The 17,144-nt window shown below is 44.3% G+C and overlaps 1 protein-coding gene across 3 annotated transcripts in view; it reads left to right on the top strand.

Annotated features, from left to right (window-relative positions):
• Positions 1 to 17,144, top strand: part of pdk3a (pyruvate dehydrogenase kinase, isozyme 3a) — a 92,235-nt gene that overhangs the window by 1,616 nt on the left and 73,475 nt on the right. The gene's annotated exons all lie outside the window — the stretch shown is intronic.

Raw genomic sequence — 17,144 nt, 5'->3', positions numbered from 1 at the left:
CCTGATTTGAGAAAATAATCCACCACATGGGTTGTTGATGAGCGGTAACATTGGGATTTATCGTTTAGGCATTATTACTTGATTTGGTCTTGGGATGTTCCTGTGCTGGGGCCACAACTATTCACTATATTTATTAATGACTTGGATAGCACAATAGAGAGCCATATATCCAAGTTTGCTGATGATACAAAGATTGGTGTATAGTAAATATTGTAAACGGGAGCATAAAATTACAAAGCGATATTGATAGATTAAGTGAGTGGGTGAAACTGTGGTAGATGGATTTCATTGCAGGTAAGTGTGAGGTCATTATTTTGGACCAGAAAAGGATTTAAATAGTGAAAAGCTAGTGGAGGTCCAAAGAGATTGAGGGGTCCACATACACAGATCACCACTAAAATGTAGTTGTCAGGTGCAAAAAGTAATCAAAAAGGCTAATATATTAGCCTTTTATAACTAGAGGGCTAGAATATAAAGTGGAGGACAGCAAAACTAAGTCCTGGGTAGACCACATCTGCACTGTACAGTTCGGGGCATTGCACCTTAAAAAGGATATATTGGCCTTGGAAGGAGTACAGTGCAGATTCACCAAATGTTACCAGGGCTCCAAGGGTAAGATTATGAGGGGTGATTAGTTAGGAAACACTTCTTTATGCAAAGGGTGGCAGAAGTGTGGAACTCCTCACCTGCTCAAAAAGTAGTAGATGCTAGCTTAATTAAAAATTTTAAATTGGACATTGATAGATTTTTTACTAGACATGGGCACAAAAGGATATGGAGCCAAGGCAGGTGGATGGAGCTTCGACACAAACGGATCAGTCACAATCTCATTGAATGGCAGAAAAGGCGTGAGGGGCTGAATGATCTGTTGCTTGCCCCTAATTGCGCTGAGATAGTAGTGGTGGTGGGGGAGTTTGGAGGGCATTAAGATTCAGCCACAGATAAGCAAGAGAGAAGATGGGCGATGTGCCAGAGGTTGAAATGGGCAGTCTTGGTGATGGAGCAGATATGAGGTATGAAGCTCAACTTGTGATCAACTATGACACCAAGATTGCGAATAGAGTTGGTCAGCCTCAGGTAGTTACCAGGGAGAGGGATGGATTCGGTGGCAAGGGAATGGAGTTTGTGGCGGGGACTAAAGACAGTGGCTTCGGTCTTACTGATAATTGGAGGAAATTTCTGCTCATCTAGTGCTGGATGTCGGACAAGCAGTCTGACAGTAGAGAGACAGTGGAGGGTTCGAGAGAGGTGGATGAGAGCGAGGTAGAGCTAGATATCATCAATGTACACGTGCAAACTTGCGCTGTGTCTTCAGATGATGTCACTGAGGGCCAGCTTGTAGATGAGAAATAGGAAGAATATAATCTCGTGGGGGAAAAAAAGAGGAGAGGATCAAGGATAGATGTGTTTATCATTCCTTGCATAAGGAAGACCTTCCTAATATCTGATCTTTCACCTGTTTGAACCAGTTCCCCCTGTCATACTTTCAGGGCCTACCTTGAAAAAGTTCTTCAGATATAATATCCATTTAATTTCTTTTGTGACGACCTGAGGATCCATCTTGTTTCGGATTGTAAGAGTTTCTGTATTATAAGATAAACAAATTGAGATTTTTAAAATGGACTTTAATCAGTGATTTCCTAGGCAAGTATTGTTTCTGTAGTGCGGAATATGAAGTTGGGTTGTTTGGTTTGCTGCCCACTAGCTCTTTGAACTAGGTTATATATATTTTACAATGCAGTACAGTGAATGATTCATTTTGTGAATTCCTATTAAGACAAGTGTTGAAGAATGGAAACTAGCAGACATAAGCAAATTGTGAGTGCTATCCTGTTGGAAGGCATGAGTGTCTCCTGTTAGGACAAGTAGTTATTGTCTGATGAGTGAACCATTATAGATGAACTTTGCTTTATAAAACTCGGCTGGGGCCCATTTTTGGTTAAGGGTGAAGGATATATTTTTAATCTTCCTATGTATCAGTTTGGGCATTGACAGAATGTACGAACATCCTAAATCTCTTTCAACTTAACTTTTAGTTAATTTGATACCATTCATAAAGTACATATATTGCTTAGTTTTTATCTGCCACAGTTGTCCATTTACAGATTTTTATCTAGCAACTTTTGAGGTCCTTGGCTGCCTCAGCAGTCTCAACTGCCTTTTCCAGTTTCGTGTCATTGGCAAATTTGGCCTATTTCCACTATATATCTGAGTCCAAATTATTGATGTAAATTAAAAGAAAAGTAGGGGACCAGCAATGTTGTGGTAAACTGAGCAAAGATCTGCTACATCCTGAGCATGCACCTTAACTTGCTAGGTTCCATATAATACATAATATACAGGGGGGAGTTCTTGAGAGGGGAAAGAAAACTCTTGTTTCATATTAGCAATTTAATCCTGTGTTTTGAGAAGCAGTAATATTGGCCTGGAACTTGCAGTCTTGATGCTGAACTGGCAGTGTTTGCTGTCATTTTGCCTTTGAAACTGACCGCAATTTCAGGATTTAGCGCATGCGCAGCCTAATGTAAAAACTCTGAAGTTGCAGTCTGTCATTCGCTGCTCCTCCACAGGCAGCACTGTGGACTGCCCCTCCCCACCCTGAGCTGGCAATTAGTGAAATCACTGATCTGATGAAAATTTCCCATTTTCCGAACAGTTATCATTGTTAGAAACCCTATAAGAAGTTAGACCAATTCAAAACTCGCAACAAAAATATATCCCAATGAGAAGGAAAGACTGCAAAAGAAGGGATAACCATCCGTGGCTAACTAAGGGATGGTATCAAATTGAAAACAAGGGCATACAATGTGGCCAAGACTAGTGGGAGGCCAGAGGATTGGGAAACTTTTAAAAGCCAGCAAAGAACGAATAAAAATATGATCGAGAGGGAAGATAGATTATGAAAGTAAACGAGCATGAAATATAAAAACAGATAGTAAGAGTTTCTACAGGTACATAAAAAGGAAAAGAGTGGCTAAAGTAAATGTTGGTTTCTTAGAGGATGAGAGTGGGGAATTAATAATGGAGAACAGGGAAATGGCAGAGATGTTGAACAAATATTTTGTATCGGTCTTCACGGTAGAAGACATCAAAAACATCCGAATTGTGGATAATTAAGGGGCTAAGGAAGGGAGGAACTTATTAATACAATCACTATCACAAATGAAGTAGTACTTGGTAAAATAATGGGACTAAAGGTGGACAAGTCCCCTAAAGCTGACTGCTTACATTCTAGGGTCTTAAAAGAAGTGGCTGCAGAGATAGTGGACGCACTAGTGGTAATCTACCAAAATTCCCTGGATTCTGGGGAAAACCGCAAATGTAATACCCCTATTTAAAAAAGGAGACAAAAAGCAGGAAACTGTAGATCAGTTAGCCTAACATCTGTCGTTGGGAAAATGCTGGAGTCCATTATTAAGGAAGCGGTAGCGGGACATTTGGAAAAGCATAATTAAATCAAGCAGAATCAGCATGGTTTTATGAAAGGGAAATCGTGTTTGACAAATTTGCTGGAGTTCTTTGAGGATGTAATGAGCAGGGTGGATAAGGGTAATCAGTGAATGTGGTGCATTTGGATTTCCAGAAGGCATTCGATGAGGTGCCACATAAAAGGTTCATGGCAAACGAGCCAAAGGTGGGCAGCGGGAGCGTTACAAGGACATTCTCAAAGCCTCCCTGATAAAGTGTGACATCCCCTCTGACACCTGGCCAAAGTCTGCCCTAAGCGGGAGGGCGCTGAGCATCTTCAGTCTCATCGCCGAAAGCATGCAAAAATCAAGCGCAGGCAACTGAAAGAGCGTACGGCAAACCTGTCCCACCCACCCCTTCCCTCAACGACTATGTGTCTCACCTGTGACAGAGTCTGTGGCTCTCGTATTGAACTGTTCAGCCACCTAAGGACTCATTTTTGAGTGGAGGCAAGTCTTCCTCGATTCTGAGGGACTGCCTATGATAATGACATAAAAGGTTACTGCACAAGATAAAAGTTCACGGGGTTGGGGGTAATATTAGCATGGATAGAGGATTGGCTAACTAACATAAAACAGAGAGTCGGGATAAATAGGTCATTGGCAGGTATCAGTGCTGGGTCCTCAACTATTTACAATCTATATTAATGACTTGGATGAAGGGACCGAGTGGTGTAATATAGCAAATTACGGGCAATTATTTCATGCAATTTTAATGACAAGTGATGAGGTTTTATTTCATAATATATGTCCCATGGAATAGCATAGCCTGTATATATATTACAAATTAGTATATAACTGCATTGTCTAACATTAGTGCATCCCAACATTAAAAGAACATGGAATGCATGCTCTACGGCCTGGTAACATTTTACTGTTCTTGGCCATGTCCTGCAATACTTTGTATCATATGTGTTACAGAAATACTCTCTCTGCAATTGCAGGCCACTTCAAAGGACCTGATCAACACTTTGAAGGATACCCATTAAGATAATTTTATGGAAGTACAATGAATTTAAAGTCAAATTTTTTCAATGTCCGGGATGTGCCAGTCGTGCACTCACCAACCCAATGTTCCCCCACTCCCCCAGTTGGTTTTAATGGATTGGGAAATTGGGGTCGGATGAGCACACATGTGCAAAACGAAGACCAATATCTTTGTGTGTGTGTGTGTAAACTGTATATGAATTAGCACTGGTATTCGCGCACTCGCCTCTGAGTCAGAAGGTTGTGGGTTCAAGCCCCACTCCAGAGACATGATCACATTATCCAGGCTGATAAGTTAGTGCAGTATGTCAGAGGTGCTGTCTTTCAGATGAGATGTTAAACTGATGCCCCGTCTGTCTGCTCAGGTGGACATAAAAAAAGAGCAAGGGGCTTTTCCGTGGTGTTCTGGACAATATTTATCCCTCAACCAACATCACTAAAACATATCGTCATCTTTTTGTGATCATTGCTGTTTACGGGACCTTGCTGTACCAAATTGGCCAGGACGCCTGGAGAAATTCCCATCTATTTTTCGAATAGTGCCATTCGATCTTTTACATCCTCCTTAGAGAAGAGACAGCACCTTCAACACTGCAGCACTCCCTTAGTACTGCACTGCAGTGTCAGCGAGATTAAGTGCTCAAGTCCTAGAGTAGAGCTTGAACCCACAACTTTTTGACTGACAAGAGTACTATCACTGAATCACGGCTGACAGTTGCATGCAGTATCATGCACAATGCCTTTTTTGTATAACATGATCAGCAATATCACATTAGCCTATTGCACAAGTTCAATGCACCCATTAGTTCATGGGAAACCAATCTAGCTTTAGTTTTTTTTCATAAACAAGTTTTATGTGGTAATTAGTGGATGTTTGAGAATAAGTGATAAATTTGTCATGTAATCTTTTCTTCCAATTGCAGCGTTTGAAATTTCTATATTTTTTGGTTCTGGCATTTCAAAGATGTCCTAGAACTTCCTTCCCAGAATCAGAAGTACAGTATCAAAATTTGTGGATGACAGCAAATTGGGGGTATAATACTGAGGAAGACTTTAACCAGATTGGGTGAGCAAATGTGAAATTAATTTTAATATAGATAAGTGTGAAGTGGGGTAGGAAAAATAAAGAAACATAGGAACATAGAAAATAGGTGCAGGAGAAGGACATTCGGCCGTTCGAGCCTGCACCACCATTCAATAAGATCATGGCTGATCATTCCCTCAGTACCCCTTTCCTGCTTTCTCTCCATACCCCTTGATCCCCTTAGCCATAAGGGCCATGTCTAACTCCCTCTTGAATATATCCAATGAACTGGCATCAACAACTCACTGTGGCAGGGAATTCCACAGGCTAACAACTCTCTGAGTGAAGAAGTTTCTCCTCCATCTCAGTCCTAAATGGCCTACCCCTTTATCCTAAGACTTGTCCCCTGGTTCTGGACTTCCCCAACATCGGGAACATTCTTCCCACATCTAACCTGTCCCGTCCCATCAGAATCTTATATGTTTCTATGAGATCCCCTCTCATCCTTCTAAACTCCAATGTATAAAGGGCCAGTTGATCCAGTCTCTCCTCATATGTCAGTCCTGCCATCCTGGGAATCAGTCTGGTGAACCTTCGCTGCACTCCCTCAATAGCAAGAACGTCCTTCCTCAGATTAGGAGACCAAAACTGAACACAATATTCCAGGTGAGGCCTCACCAAGTCCCTGTACAACTGCAGTAAGACCTCCCTGCTCCTACACTCAAATCCCCTAGCTATGAAGGCCAACATACCATTTGCCGCCTTCACCGCCTGCTGTACCTGTATGCCTACTTTCAAAGACTGATGAACCATGACACCCAGGTCTTGTTGCACCTCCCCTTTTCCTAATCTGCCGCCATTCAGATAATATTCTGTCTTCGTGTTTTTGCCCCTAAAGTGGATAACCTCACATTTATCCACATTATACTGCATCTGCCATGTATTTGCCCACTCACCTAACCTGTCCAAGTCACCCTGCAGCCTCCTAGCGTCCCCCTCACAGCTCATACCGCCACCCAGTTTAGTGTCATCTGCAAACTTGGAGATATTACACTCAATTCCTTCATCCAAATCATTGATGTATATTGTAAAGAGCTGGGGTCCCAGCACTGAGCCCTGCGGCACTCCACTTGTCACTGCCTGCCATTCTGAAAAGAAGCCACCTACTTCTTGGAAAAGAGGTCTAAATGGGGTAGATGCACAAAGGGATCTAGGGGGTACAGATTCACAAATCATTAAAAGTAGCAATGCAGGTGAACAAAGCCATAAAAAGAGCGAAAAAGCACAGGGGTTAATTTCTAGAAAAATAGAATTTAAAAGCAGAGAAGTTATGTTAAATTTGTATCGAAGTTGTTGAGACCAGTTCATTAGATATATTCAAAAGGGAGTTAGATGTGGCCCTTACGGCTAAAGGGATCAAGGGGTTTGGAGAGAAAGCAGGAATGGGGTACTGAAGTTGCATGATCAGCCATGATCATATTGAATGGTGGTGCAGGCTCGAAGGGCTGAATGGCCTACTCCTGCACCTATTTTCTATATTTCTATCAACCTTGGTTAGACCACATTTAGAATAGTTCTGGTCTCCATATTACAAAAAGAAGCAATGGAGAAAGTGCATAAAGGATTTACAAAGATGATACTAGAATAGAAAGGGTACAACTATCAGGAAAGATTGAACAGGCTGGGGCTCTTTTCTTTGGAAAAGAGAAGACTTGAGAAGTGACCTGATAGAGGTCTTTAAAATTAGGAAGGGGTTTGATATGTATTGCATAGAATACATAGAATTTACAGCACTGAACAGGTCATTCAGTCCAACTGGTGTTTATGCTCCACATGAGCCTCCTTCCCTCACTGCACTTGAAACCCCCTGCTGCTGCACTTCAAATATACCCTGTATTTGAATTATCCTTATTTTACAATAAACTGGTGACATGCATTGGGTATTATATCGAAGTACGTTCCACTGAGTTACCCTATAATTTGAAACGGTAGGTAAAGTCCAAGGGGAATACTTTTTTTTCAAAGAACTCCCTGATTTTATAAACAGTAACTATATTGAGAATTCTTGTTGACTTTTTAAAAAAAACCTCACATTCTGCTCCAGTGACATCACCAACACTGAGTGTCCCAAAGTGATTCCGTAGTAAAGATGTCCTGTAACTTTGGTCCAGCTGTATTCCTCCTGAGCCTGGGATACTTGTGTCACTGCATCATGGGTGTTTATTGGGACATTACATTCGGTTCCATTGAGTACTCCTTAAAATAGTTTCGTGAAACACTTTCTCACCAGTTCACCCACCACTCCGTGTTCGCTGATCTACGTTGGCTCGATTTTCTTTTTTTAAATTCTCGTCCTCTAATTCTGGTCTCTTGAGCATCCCTGATTTTAATTGCTCAGCAATTGGTGGCCGTGCCTTCAGCTGCCTATGCCCTAAACACGAATTCGCTCCCTAAACCTCTCCGCCTCTCTACCTCTCTTCACCTTTGAGAGGCACATTAAAACCTACTTCTTCGAGCAAACTTTTGATCATCTGCCCTAATTTCTCCTTATGTGGCTCTGTGTCAAATTTTGTTTTATGATACTCCTGTGAAGCACCTTGGGATGTTTTACTAGGTTAAAGGCGCTATTTATAAATTTTTAGTTTGGGCCAGGACAAAGCCTGGTAGATTTTCGGAATGACTCATCATTGCTAACGGAACTGTAGGATAAGTTGTTCTTTAAGACTACTTTTCACATTTTATTTTGCTCACTGTACTGGGAAACGAAACTTGATGTAATTAAATAGAAAGTAATTGCCAATAAGCTTGACAACAATAAATAAACAGAATAGAGTAGTGACTGATACAGATCTTTAAAATTATGATGACGTTTGATAGGTTAGAATTAGAGAAAATATTTCTATTTGTTGGGGAGACCAAAACTAGGGGTCATAATTATAAGATAGTCACCAATAAATCCAATAGGGAATTCAGGAGGGACTTCTTTACCCAGAGAGTAGTTAGAATGTGGAAATTGCTACCACAAGGAGCAGTTGAGATGAGTAGCATAGAAGCATTTAAGGGAAAACCAGATAAACACAAGAAGGAGAACGAAATAGAAGTTTATGGTAATAGAGTTAGATGATGGAGATGGGAGGAGGCTCATTAATGAAAGTATGAGCTAAAAAATGAAAGTTAGCATGGATTTGTTAAATGCAAATCATGTTTGACTAACTTGATCGAGTTCTTTGAAGTAACGGAGAGGATTGATGAAGCTAGTGCCGTTGATGTTGGGTATATGGACTTTCAAAAGGTATTTGATAAAGTACCACATAATAGACCTGTGAGCAAAATTAAAGCCCATGGTATTAGAGGGGCAATGGTTGCATGGATACGAAATTGACAAAGGGACAGAAAGCAGAGAGTAGTGGTGAATGGTTGTTTTTCAGACTGGAGAGAGGTATACAGTGTTGTTCCCCAGAGGTTGGTATTAGGAATTTAATGCAGAGAAGTGTGAAGTGATACATTAAGAACATTAGAAACATAGAAAATAGGTGCAGGAGTAGGCCATTCGGCCCTTCGAGTCTGCACCACCATTCAATAAGATCTTTGGCTGATCATTCATCTCAGTACCCCTTTCCTGCTTTCTCTCCATACCCCTTGATCCCTTTAGCCGTAAGGGCCATATCCAACTACCTCTTGAATATATCTAATGAACTGCATTAACAACTCTCTGCGGAAGAGAATTCCACAGGTTAACAACTCTGAGTGAAGAAGTTTCTCCTCATCTCGGTCCTAAATGGCTTACCCCTTATCCTTAGACTGTGACCCCTGGTTCTGGACTCCCCCAACAACGTGAACATTCTTCCTGCATCTAACCTGTTCAGTCCCATCAGAATTTTATATGTTTCTATGAGATCCCCTCTCAGTCTTCTAAACTCCAGTGAACACAGGCCCAGTCGATCCAGTCTCTCCTCATATGTCAGTCCTGCCATCCCGGGAATCAGTGGTGAACCTTCGCTGCACTCCCTCAATAGCAAGAATGTCCTTTCTCAGATTAGGAGACCAAAACTGAACACAATATTCCAGGTGAGGCCTCACCAAGGCCCTGTACAGCTGCAGCAAGACCTCCCTGCTCCTATACACTCATCCCCTAGTTATGAAGGCCATCATGCCATTTGCTGCCTTCACTGCCTGCTGTACCTGCATGCCAACCTTCAATGACTGATGTACCATGACACCAAGGTCTCGTTGCACCTCCCCTTTTCCTAATCTGCTGCCATTCAGATAATATTCTGCCTTCGTGTTTTTGCCCCCAAAGTGGATAACCTCACATTTATCCACATTGTACTGCATCTGCCATGTATTTGCCCACTCACCTAACCTGTCCAAGTCACCCTGCAGCCTCTTAACATCCTCCTCACAGCTCACACTGCCACCCAGCTTAGTGTCATCTGCAAACTTGGAGATATTACTCTCAATTCCTTTATCTAAATCATTGCTGTATATTGTTAATAGCTGGGGTCCCAGCACTGAGCCCTGCGGCACCCCATTAGAAGTAGGAGTAGGAGTAGGCCATATGACCCCTTGAGCCTGCTCTGTAATTAATTCATTGGGATCATGACTGATCTTCTATCTTGGCTCCACTTTCCTGCAAGACCCCCGTATCCCTTGATTTCCTTGGTGTCCAAGGATCTGGCGATCTCAGTCCTGAGTATGCTTGTTGAGTGGGCATTCACCTTTGGGATGGAGAGTTCCGGGGATTCAGAGCCCTCTGGGTGAAGAGGTTTTTCCTCGTCGGTTCTGGGTGGCTGACCCCTTGTCCTGTGATTGTGACCTCTGGGTTCTGGACTGTTCAGCCAGGGAAGGCAGCCTCTCAGCGTCTACCCTGTCGATCCCTCTCGGAATCTTACGAATTTCCGTGGGATCACTTTTTGTTCTACTGGATTCCAGAGAGCAAAGGCTCATTTTGCTCAGTTTCTCATAGGACAACCCTCTGCAGAAGAGATGGTACCAGGGATGGGGGATGGTTATGTGGAGAAGCTGGAATTGTTCTCCTTAGAGGAGATTTGATAGTGGTGTTCAAAATCATGAATGCTTTTGATAGAGTAAATAAGGAGAAACAGTTTCCAGTGGCAGAAGGTGTTGGTAACCAGAGGACACCGACTTAAGGTGATTGGCAAAAGAACCAGAGGCGACATGAGGAAACATTTTTTTATGCAACTAGTTGTTGTGATCTGGATCTGGAATGCATTGCCTGATGGAGTGGTGGAAGCAGATTCAGTAATAATATTCAAAAAGAGAATTGGATAAATACTTGAAGGGAAAAGAAAATGACAGTGCTGTGGGGAAAGAGCAGGGGAGTGGGACCAATTGGATAGCTCTACCATAGGCACAAATGGCCGAATGGCCTCCTTTGGTGCTGTGATTCATGCGGAGCATAAACACCGGCACGGACCAGTTGGACTGAATGGCCTGTTTCTGTGCTGTAAATTCTACGATTGGGAAATTAGATTCCCAGTTTCAGATGGCTCTCCGATTGTTCAGTTACAGTCACGCTGATTCCTGTTTAGGACATGTGGGGAAGCTCTATGTTAGTGATGCCACTGAAATGGCCCAGTTGGGAGAATTTTTTTTTAGATAAAAGACGAAGGAAATTCTTCTTAGTCTGTTATTAAACTCCTTAAAATGGGGAGTGTTTTAAACCGAAAGTAATCTTTCCCCCTCTCCCCACTTGACTTATTTTTCTCTCCTGATGGTGTTGACTCCTTGCTGGTTCGTAGTTCTGCCGGCTCTTACACAAGTGACTATAATTTATATGTAAACCTTTGAGTGTTCACAGGCTATCTCACAGGGGGTTGTCGGGAAAGGCATCACAGCCAAATATCACATCCACATTTCCCCTGAGTTTTGAGGCTAATCGGTCATCTGAGCTGAGATCAGCTAATTGAGCACAGCCCAGAGATTGAACCTAGGACCTCTGTCTGGCTCAGCTACTCACTGGATAAACTCAGAGTCATCTAAACTATTCTTGTTTTAATGTGTAAAGGAAAACGTCCATATACATAACAATATGTCTCTCAAACACCACTTGTCTCATTTTCTGCTGGGTAGAGGCAAACAGCAGATGTTTTTATTCAGGGCTCCATCTCATAGATTCATAGAAGTTTACAGCACGGAAGGAGGCCATTTTGGCACGTCGTATCCATGCCGGCCAACAAGAGGCTATATCCAGCCTAATCCCACTTTTCAGCTCCAAGTCCGTAACCCTGCAGGTTACGGCACTTCAGGTGCACATCCAAGTACTTTTTAAATGTGGTGCGGGTTTCTGCCTCTACCACCCTTTCAGACAGTGAGTTCCAGACCCCCCCAACCCTCTGCGTGAAGAAATTTCCCCTCAAATCCCCTCCAAACCTTCTACCAATTACTTTAAATTTATGCCCCCTGGTTGTGACTTTGCAAATGGGATAATGGTGACCACAATCCATTGTCCCCATTCATGATGAACCTTAAATTGGGCAGCAAGAGATGTTCGGAGAGCTCCATTTAAGACTTTCAGAATAATGGAGCTATTAGTAAAATATCCTTGCACATTAAGAGGTAACTGACTGACTCCTGTGGGTTGATTTGCATTTGGTCAGTCTCTTTTTTGACCATTTTTTCTACATCAAAACCAAATTTCAAAAATACGTTTTTTTTTTGTGATTAGGTGTGAAGTATTTATTTGGATACCTAGTTAATAAAATTGCCCAGGAGTTGCTCCTTTTTTTTTGGAGCAACTTGATTTTTCTGGAGTAGATTAAAAAATCCCCATTTTGCACATTCAATTTGCGCCAGTGTAAGTGAGTTCGGATTTTTTTAGTTTAGCATAGTTTTTTTCAAAAGGGGGCATTACCAGCCATCTGCACCCGTTTTGGCCATTTAGGCCACTTATTACAGCTAATAGTTACTCCAAACTAACTTAGGCCAGCAAGTGGCCACACAGAAAACCGTTGCGGAGAGTTAAGAAATCAGCGCAGGTAGGTACGTCGGAGGCCAGCAGAACTTAATGGGCCCAAATTTGCAAACACGCTTAGAATGGCGCAACTTCGTGAGCTGCGCCGCCTTTTTAGAACAAAAACCGCGCCTAAAACTTGCCTTGGTATTCTCCCCGCTGTTGGAACGTTGCAGGCTCTTGGCGCAGCGCAGCACAAGTTGTGGGGGGCGGAGCCAGGGCCTGATGCTGAAAACAGTGCCGGGACCTCTGCACATGTGCGTTAGAGTGTGCGTGCTTGTGTAGTAACTCCAGGTCCGCTTCTGCTCCCCCAACACCACCACCCGCCATGTTCAGGTCCGCTCCGGCTCTCCCGCCCCGCCCCCTGTTCAGGACCGCTCCGGCTCTCTCTCTCTCTCTCTCCCCTCCTCTCCAGCCTCCCCTTTCCACCCCCCCTTCCCCTCTCCACCACCCCCTCCCCTCCCCTCTCCACCACCCCCTCCCCTCCCCTCTCCACCACCCCCTCCCCTCCCCTCTCCACCACCCCCTCCCCTCCCCTCTCCACCACCCCCTCCCCTCCCCTCTCCACCACCCCCTCCCCTCCCCTCTCCACCACCCCCTCCCCTCCCCTCTCCACCACCCCCTCCCCTCCCCTCTCCACCACCCCCTCCCCTCCCCTCCCCTCTCCACCACCCCCTCCCCTCCCCTCCCCTCTCCACCACCCCCTCCCCTCCCCTCCCCTCTCCACCACCCCCTCCCCTCCCCTCCCCTCTCCACCACCCCCTCCCCTCCCCTCTCCACCACCCCCTCCCCTCCCCTCTCCACCACCCCCTCCCCTCCCCTCTCCACCACCCCCTCCCCTCCCCTCTCCACCACCCCCTCCCCTCCCCTCTCCACCACCCCCTCCCCTCCCCTCTCCACCACCCCCTCCTAGGATAGGATAGATTGGCGAATGATACTGAAGGGGTTGACTGTGGATGGGCATGGCAGACATTTAGAGACCGCATGGACGAACGACAACAATTGTACATTCCTGTCTGTCGTAAAAATAAAAAAGGGAAGATGGCTCAACCGTGGCTATCAAGGGAAATCAGGGATAGCATTAAAGCCAAGGAAGTGGCATACAAATTGGCCAGAAATAGCAGAGAACCCGGGGACTGGGAGAAATTTAGAACTCAGCAGAGGAGGACAAAGGGTTTGATTAGGGCAGGGAAAATGGAGTACGAGAAGAAGCTTGCAGGGAACATTAAGGCGGATTGCAAAAGTTTCTATAGATATGTAAAGAGAAAAAGGTTAGTAAAGACAAACGTAGGTCCCCTGCAGTCAGAATCAGGGGAAGTCATAACGGGGAACAAAGAAATGGCGGACCAATTGAACAAGTACTTTGGTTCGGTATTCACTGAGGAGGACACAAACAACCTTCCGGATATAAAAGGGGTCGGAGGGTCTAGTAAGGAGGAGGAACTGAGGGAAATCCTTATTAGTCAGGAAATTGTGTTGGGGAAATTGATGGGATTGAAGGCCGATAAATCCCCAGGGCCTGATGGACTGCATCCCAGAGTACTTAAGGAGGTGGCCTTGGAAATAGTGGATGCATTGACAGTCATTTTCCAAGATTCCATTGACTCTGGATCAGTTCCTATGGAGTGGAGGGTAGCCAATGTAACCCCACTTTTTAAAAAAGGAGGGAGAGAGAAAGCAGGGAATTACAGACCGGTCAGCCTGACATCGGTAGTGGGTAAAATGATGGAATCAATTATTAAGGATGTCATAGCAGTGCATTTGGAAAGAGGTAATATGATAGGTCCAAGTCAGCATGGATTTGTGAAAGGGAAATCATGCTTGACAAATCTTCTGGAATTTTTTGAGGATGTTTCCAGTAGAGTGGACAAGGGAGAACCAGTTGATGTGGTATATTTGGACTTTCAGAAGGCTTTCGACAAGGTCCCACACAAGAGATTAATGTGCAAAGTTAAAGCACATGGGATTGGGGGTAGTGTGCTGACATGGATTGAGAACTGGTTGTCAGACAGGAAGCAAAGAGTAGGAGTAAATGGGGACTTTTCAGAATGGCAGGCAGTGACTAGTGGGGTACCGCAAGGTTCTGTGCTGGGGCCCCAGCTGTTTACACTGTACATTAATGATTTAGACGAGGGGATTAAATGTAGTATCTCCAAATTTGCGGATGACACTAAGTTGGGTGGCAGTGTGAGCTGCAAGGAGGATTCTATGAGGCTGCAGAGCGACTTGGATAGGTTAGGTGAGTGGGCAAATGCATGGCAGATGAAGTATAATGTGGATAAATGTGAGGTTATCCACTTTGGTGGTAAAAACAGAGAGACAGACTATTATCTGAATGGTGACAGATTAGGAAAAGGGCAGGTGCAAAGAGACCTGGGTGTCATGGTACATCAGTCATTGAAGGTTGGCATGCAGGTACAGCAGGCGGTTAAGAAAGCAAATGGCATGTTGGCCTTCATAGCGAGGGGATTTGAGTACAAGGGCAGGGAGGTGTTGCTACAATTGTACAGGGCCTTGGTGAGGCCACACCTGGAGTATTGTGTACAGTTTTGGTCTCCTAACCTGAGGAAGGACATTCTTGCTATTGAGGGAGTGCAGCGAAGGTTCACCAGACTGATTCCCGGGATGGCGGGACTGACCTATCAAGAAAGACTGAATCAACTGGGCTTGTATTCACTGGAGTTCAGAAGAATGAGAGGGGACCTCATAGAAACGTTTAAAATTCTGACGGGGTTAGACAGGTTAGATGCAGGAAGAATGTTCCCAATGTTGGGGAAGTCCAGAACCAGGGGACACAGTCTAAGGATAAGAGGGAAGCCATTTAGGACCGAGATGAGGAGGAATTTCTTCACCCAGAGAGTGGTGAACCTGTGGAATTCTCTACCACAGAAAGTTGTTGAGGCCAATTCACTAAATATATTCAAAAAGGAGTTAGATGTAGTCCTTACTCCTTGGAGGATCAAGGGGTATGGCGAGAAAGCAGGAATGGGGTACTGAAGTTGCATGTTCAGCCATGAACTCATTGAATGGCGGTGCAGGCTCGAAGGGCCGAATGGCCTACTCCTGCACCTATTTTCTATGTTTCTATGTTTCTATGTTTCCCCTCCCCTTCCCTCCCCTCTCCACCCCCCCTCCCCTCCCCTCTCCACCCCCCCCTCCCCTCCCCTCTCCACCACCCCCTCCCCTCCCCTCTCCACCGCCCCCTCCCCTCCCCTCTCCACCGCCCCCTCCCCTCCCCTCTCCACCGCCCCCTCCCCTCCCCTCTCCACCGCCCCCCAACTGAACGTCCCATCATCCCATTCCCTCTCCACTTCTCAGGCACTGATTTACCCCTTTTTTCCCTTTCTATTCTCACAGAATCTAATTATACCATGGTCATTGCTTCTCAAATGTTTCTGTACATTTTAAATGACCTTCGTGCTCTACTTCTCACCCAGAACCAGGTCAAATGGTACCTCTTTCCTTAAAGGATAGCAAATCATTGGGCCCAAATTTGGCCAGGAGTTGCTCCGTTTTTTTGGAGCAACTTGATTTTTTTAGAATATCTTAAAAATCGCAATTCTGCACATTTAATTTGCGCCAGTGTAAGTGAGTGAGTTAGGATTTTTTTTAGTTTAGTTTTTTTTTCAAAAGGGGGAGCTACCAGCCACCTATGCCTGTTTTGGCCATTTAAGCTAGTTTGGACAACTAATAGTTATTCCAAACTAACTTAAATGGCCAAACAAAGTTATTCCAAACAAAGAAATGGCAGACCAATTGAACAAATACTTCGGTTCTGTCTTCACGAAGGAAGACACAAATAACCTTCCGAATGCACTAGGGGACAGTGGGTCTAGTGAAAAGGTGGAACTGAAGGATATCCTTATTAGGCGGGAAATTGATGGGATTGAAAGCTGATAAATCCCCGGGGCCTAATAGTCTGCATCCCAGAATACTTAAGGAAGTGACCCTAGAAATAGTGGATGCATTAGTGATCATTTTCCAACAGTCTATCAACTCTGGATTAGTTCCTATGGAATGGAGGGTAGCTAATGTAACACCACTTTTTAAAAAAGGAGGGAGAGAGAAAGCGGGTCATTATAGACCGGTTAGCCTGACATCAGTAGTGGGGAAAATGTTGGAATCAATTATTAAGAATGAAATAGCAGCGCATTTGGAAAGCAGTGACAGGATCGGTCCAAGTCAGCATGGATTTATGAAAGGGAAATCATGCTTGACGAATCTTCTGGAATTTTTTGAGGATGTAACTAGTAGAGTGGACAAGGGAGAACCAATGGATGTGGTGTATTTGGACTTTCAAAAGGCTTTTGACAAGGTCCCGCACAAGAGATTGGTGTGCAAAATCAAAGCGCATGGTATTGGGGGTAATGTACTGACGTGGATAGAGAACTGGTTGGCAGACAGGAAGCAGAGAGTTGGGATAAACGGGTTCTTTTTGGAATGACAGGCAGTGACTAGTGGGTTGCCGCAGGGCTCAGTGCTGGGACCCCAGCTCTTTAACCATTTGGATAAAGGAATTGAGAGTAATATCTCCAGGTTTGCAGATGACACTAAACTGGGTGACGGTGTGAGCTGTGAGGGGGACGCTAAGAGGCTACAGAGTGACTTGGACAGATTAGGTGAGTGGGCAAATGCATGGCAGATGTAGTATAATGTGGATAAATGTGAGGTTATCCATTTTGGGGGCAAAAAC

This window comes from Pristiophorus japonicus, chromosome 11 (assembly GCF_044704955.1).
Source record: "Pristiophorus japonicus isolate sPriJap1 chromosome 11, sPriJap1.hap1, whole genome shotgun sequence".
In the NCBI taxonomy this organism is placed as follows: domain Eukaryota; kingdom Metazoa; phylum Chordata; class Chondrichthyes; family Pristiophoridae; genus Pristiophorus; species Pristiophorus japonicus.
Note: the sequence above shows the minus strand (reverse complement) of the source record. Positions and strands in the feature narration are given on the sequence as shown.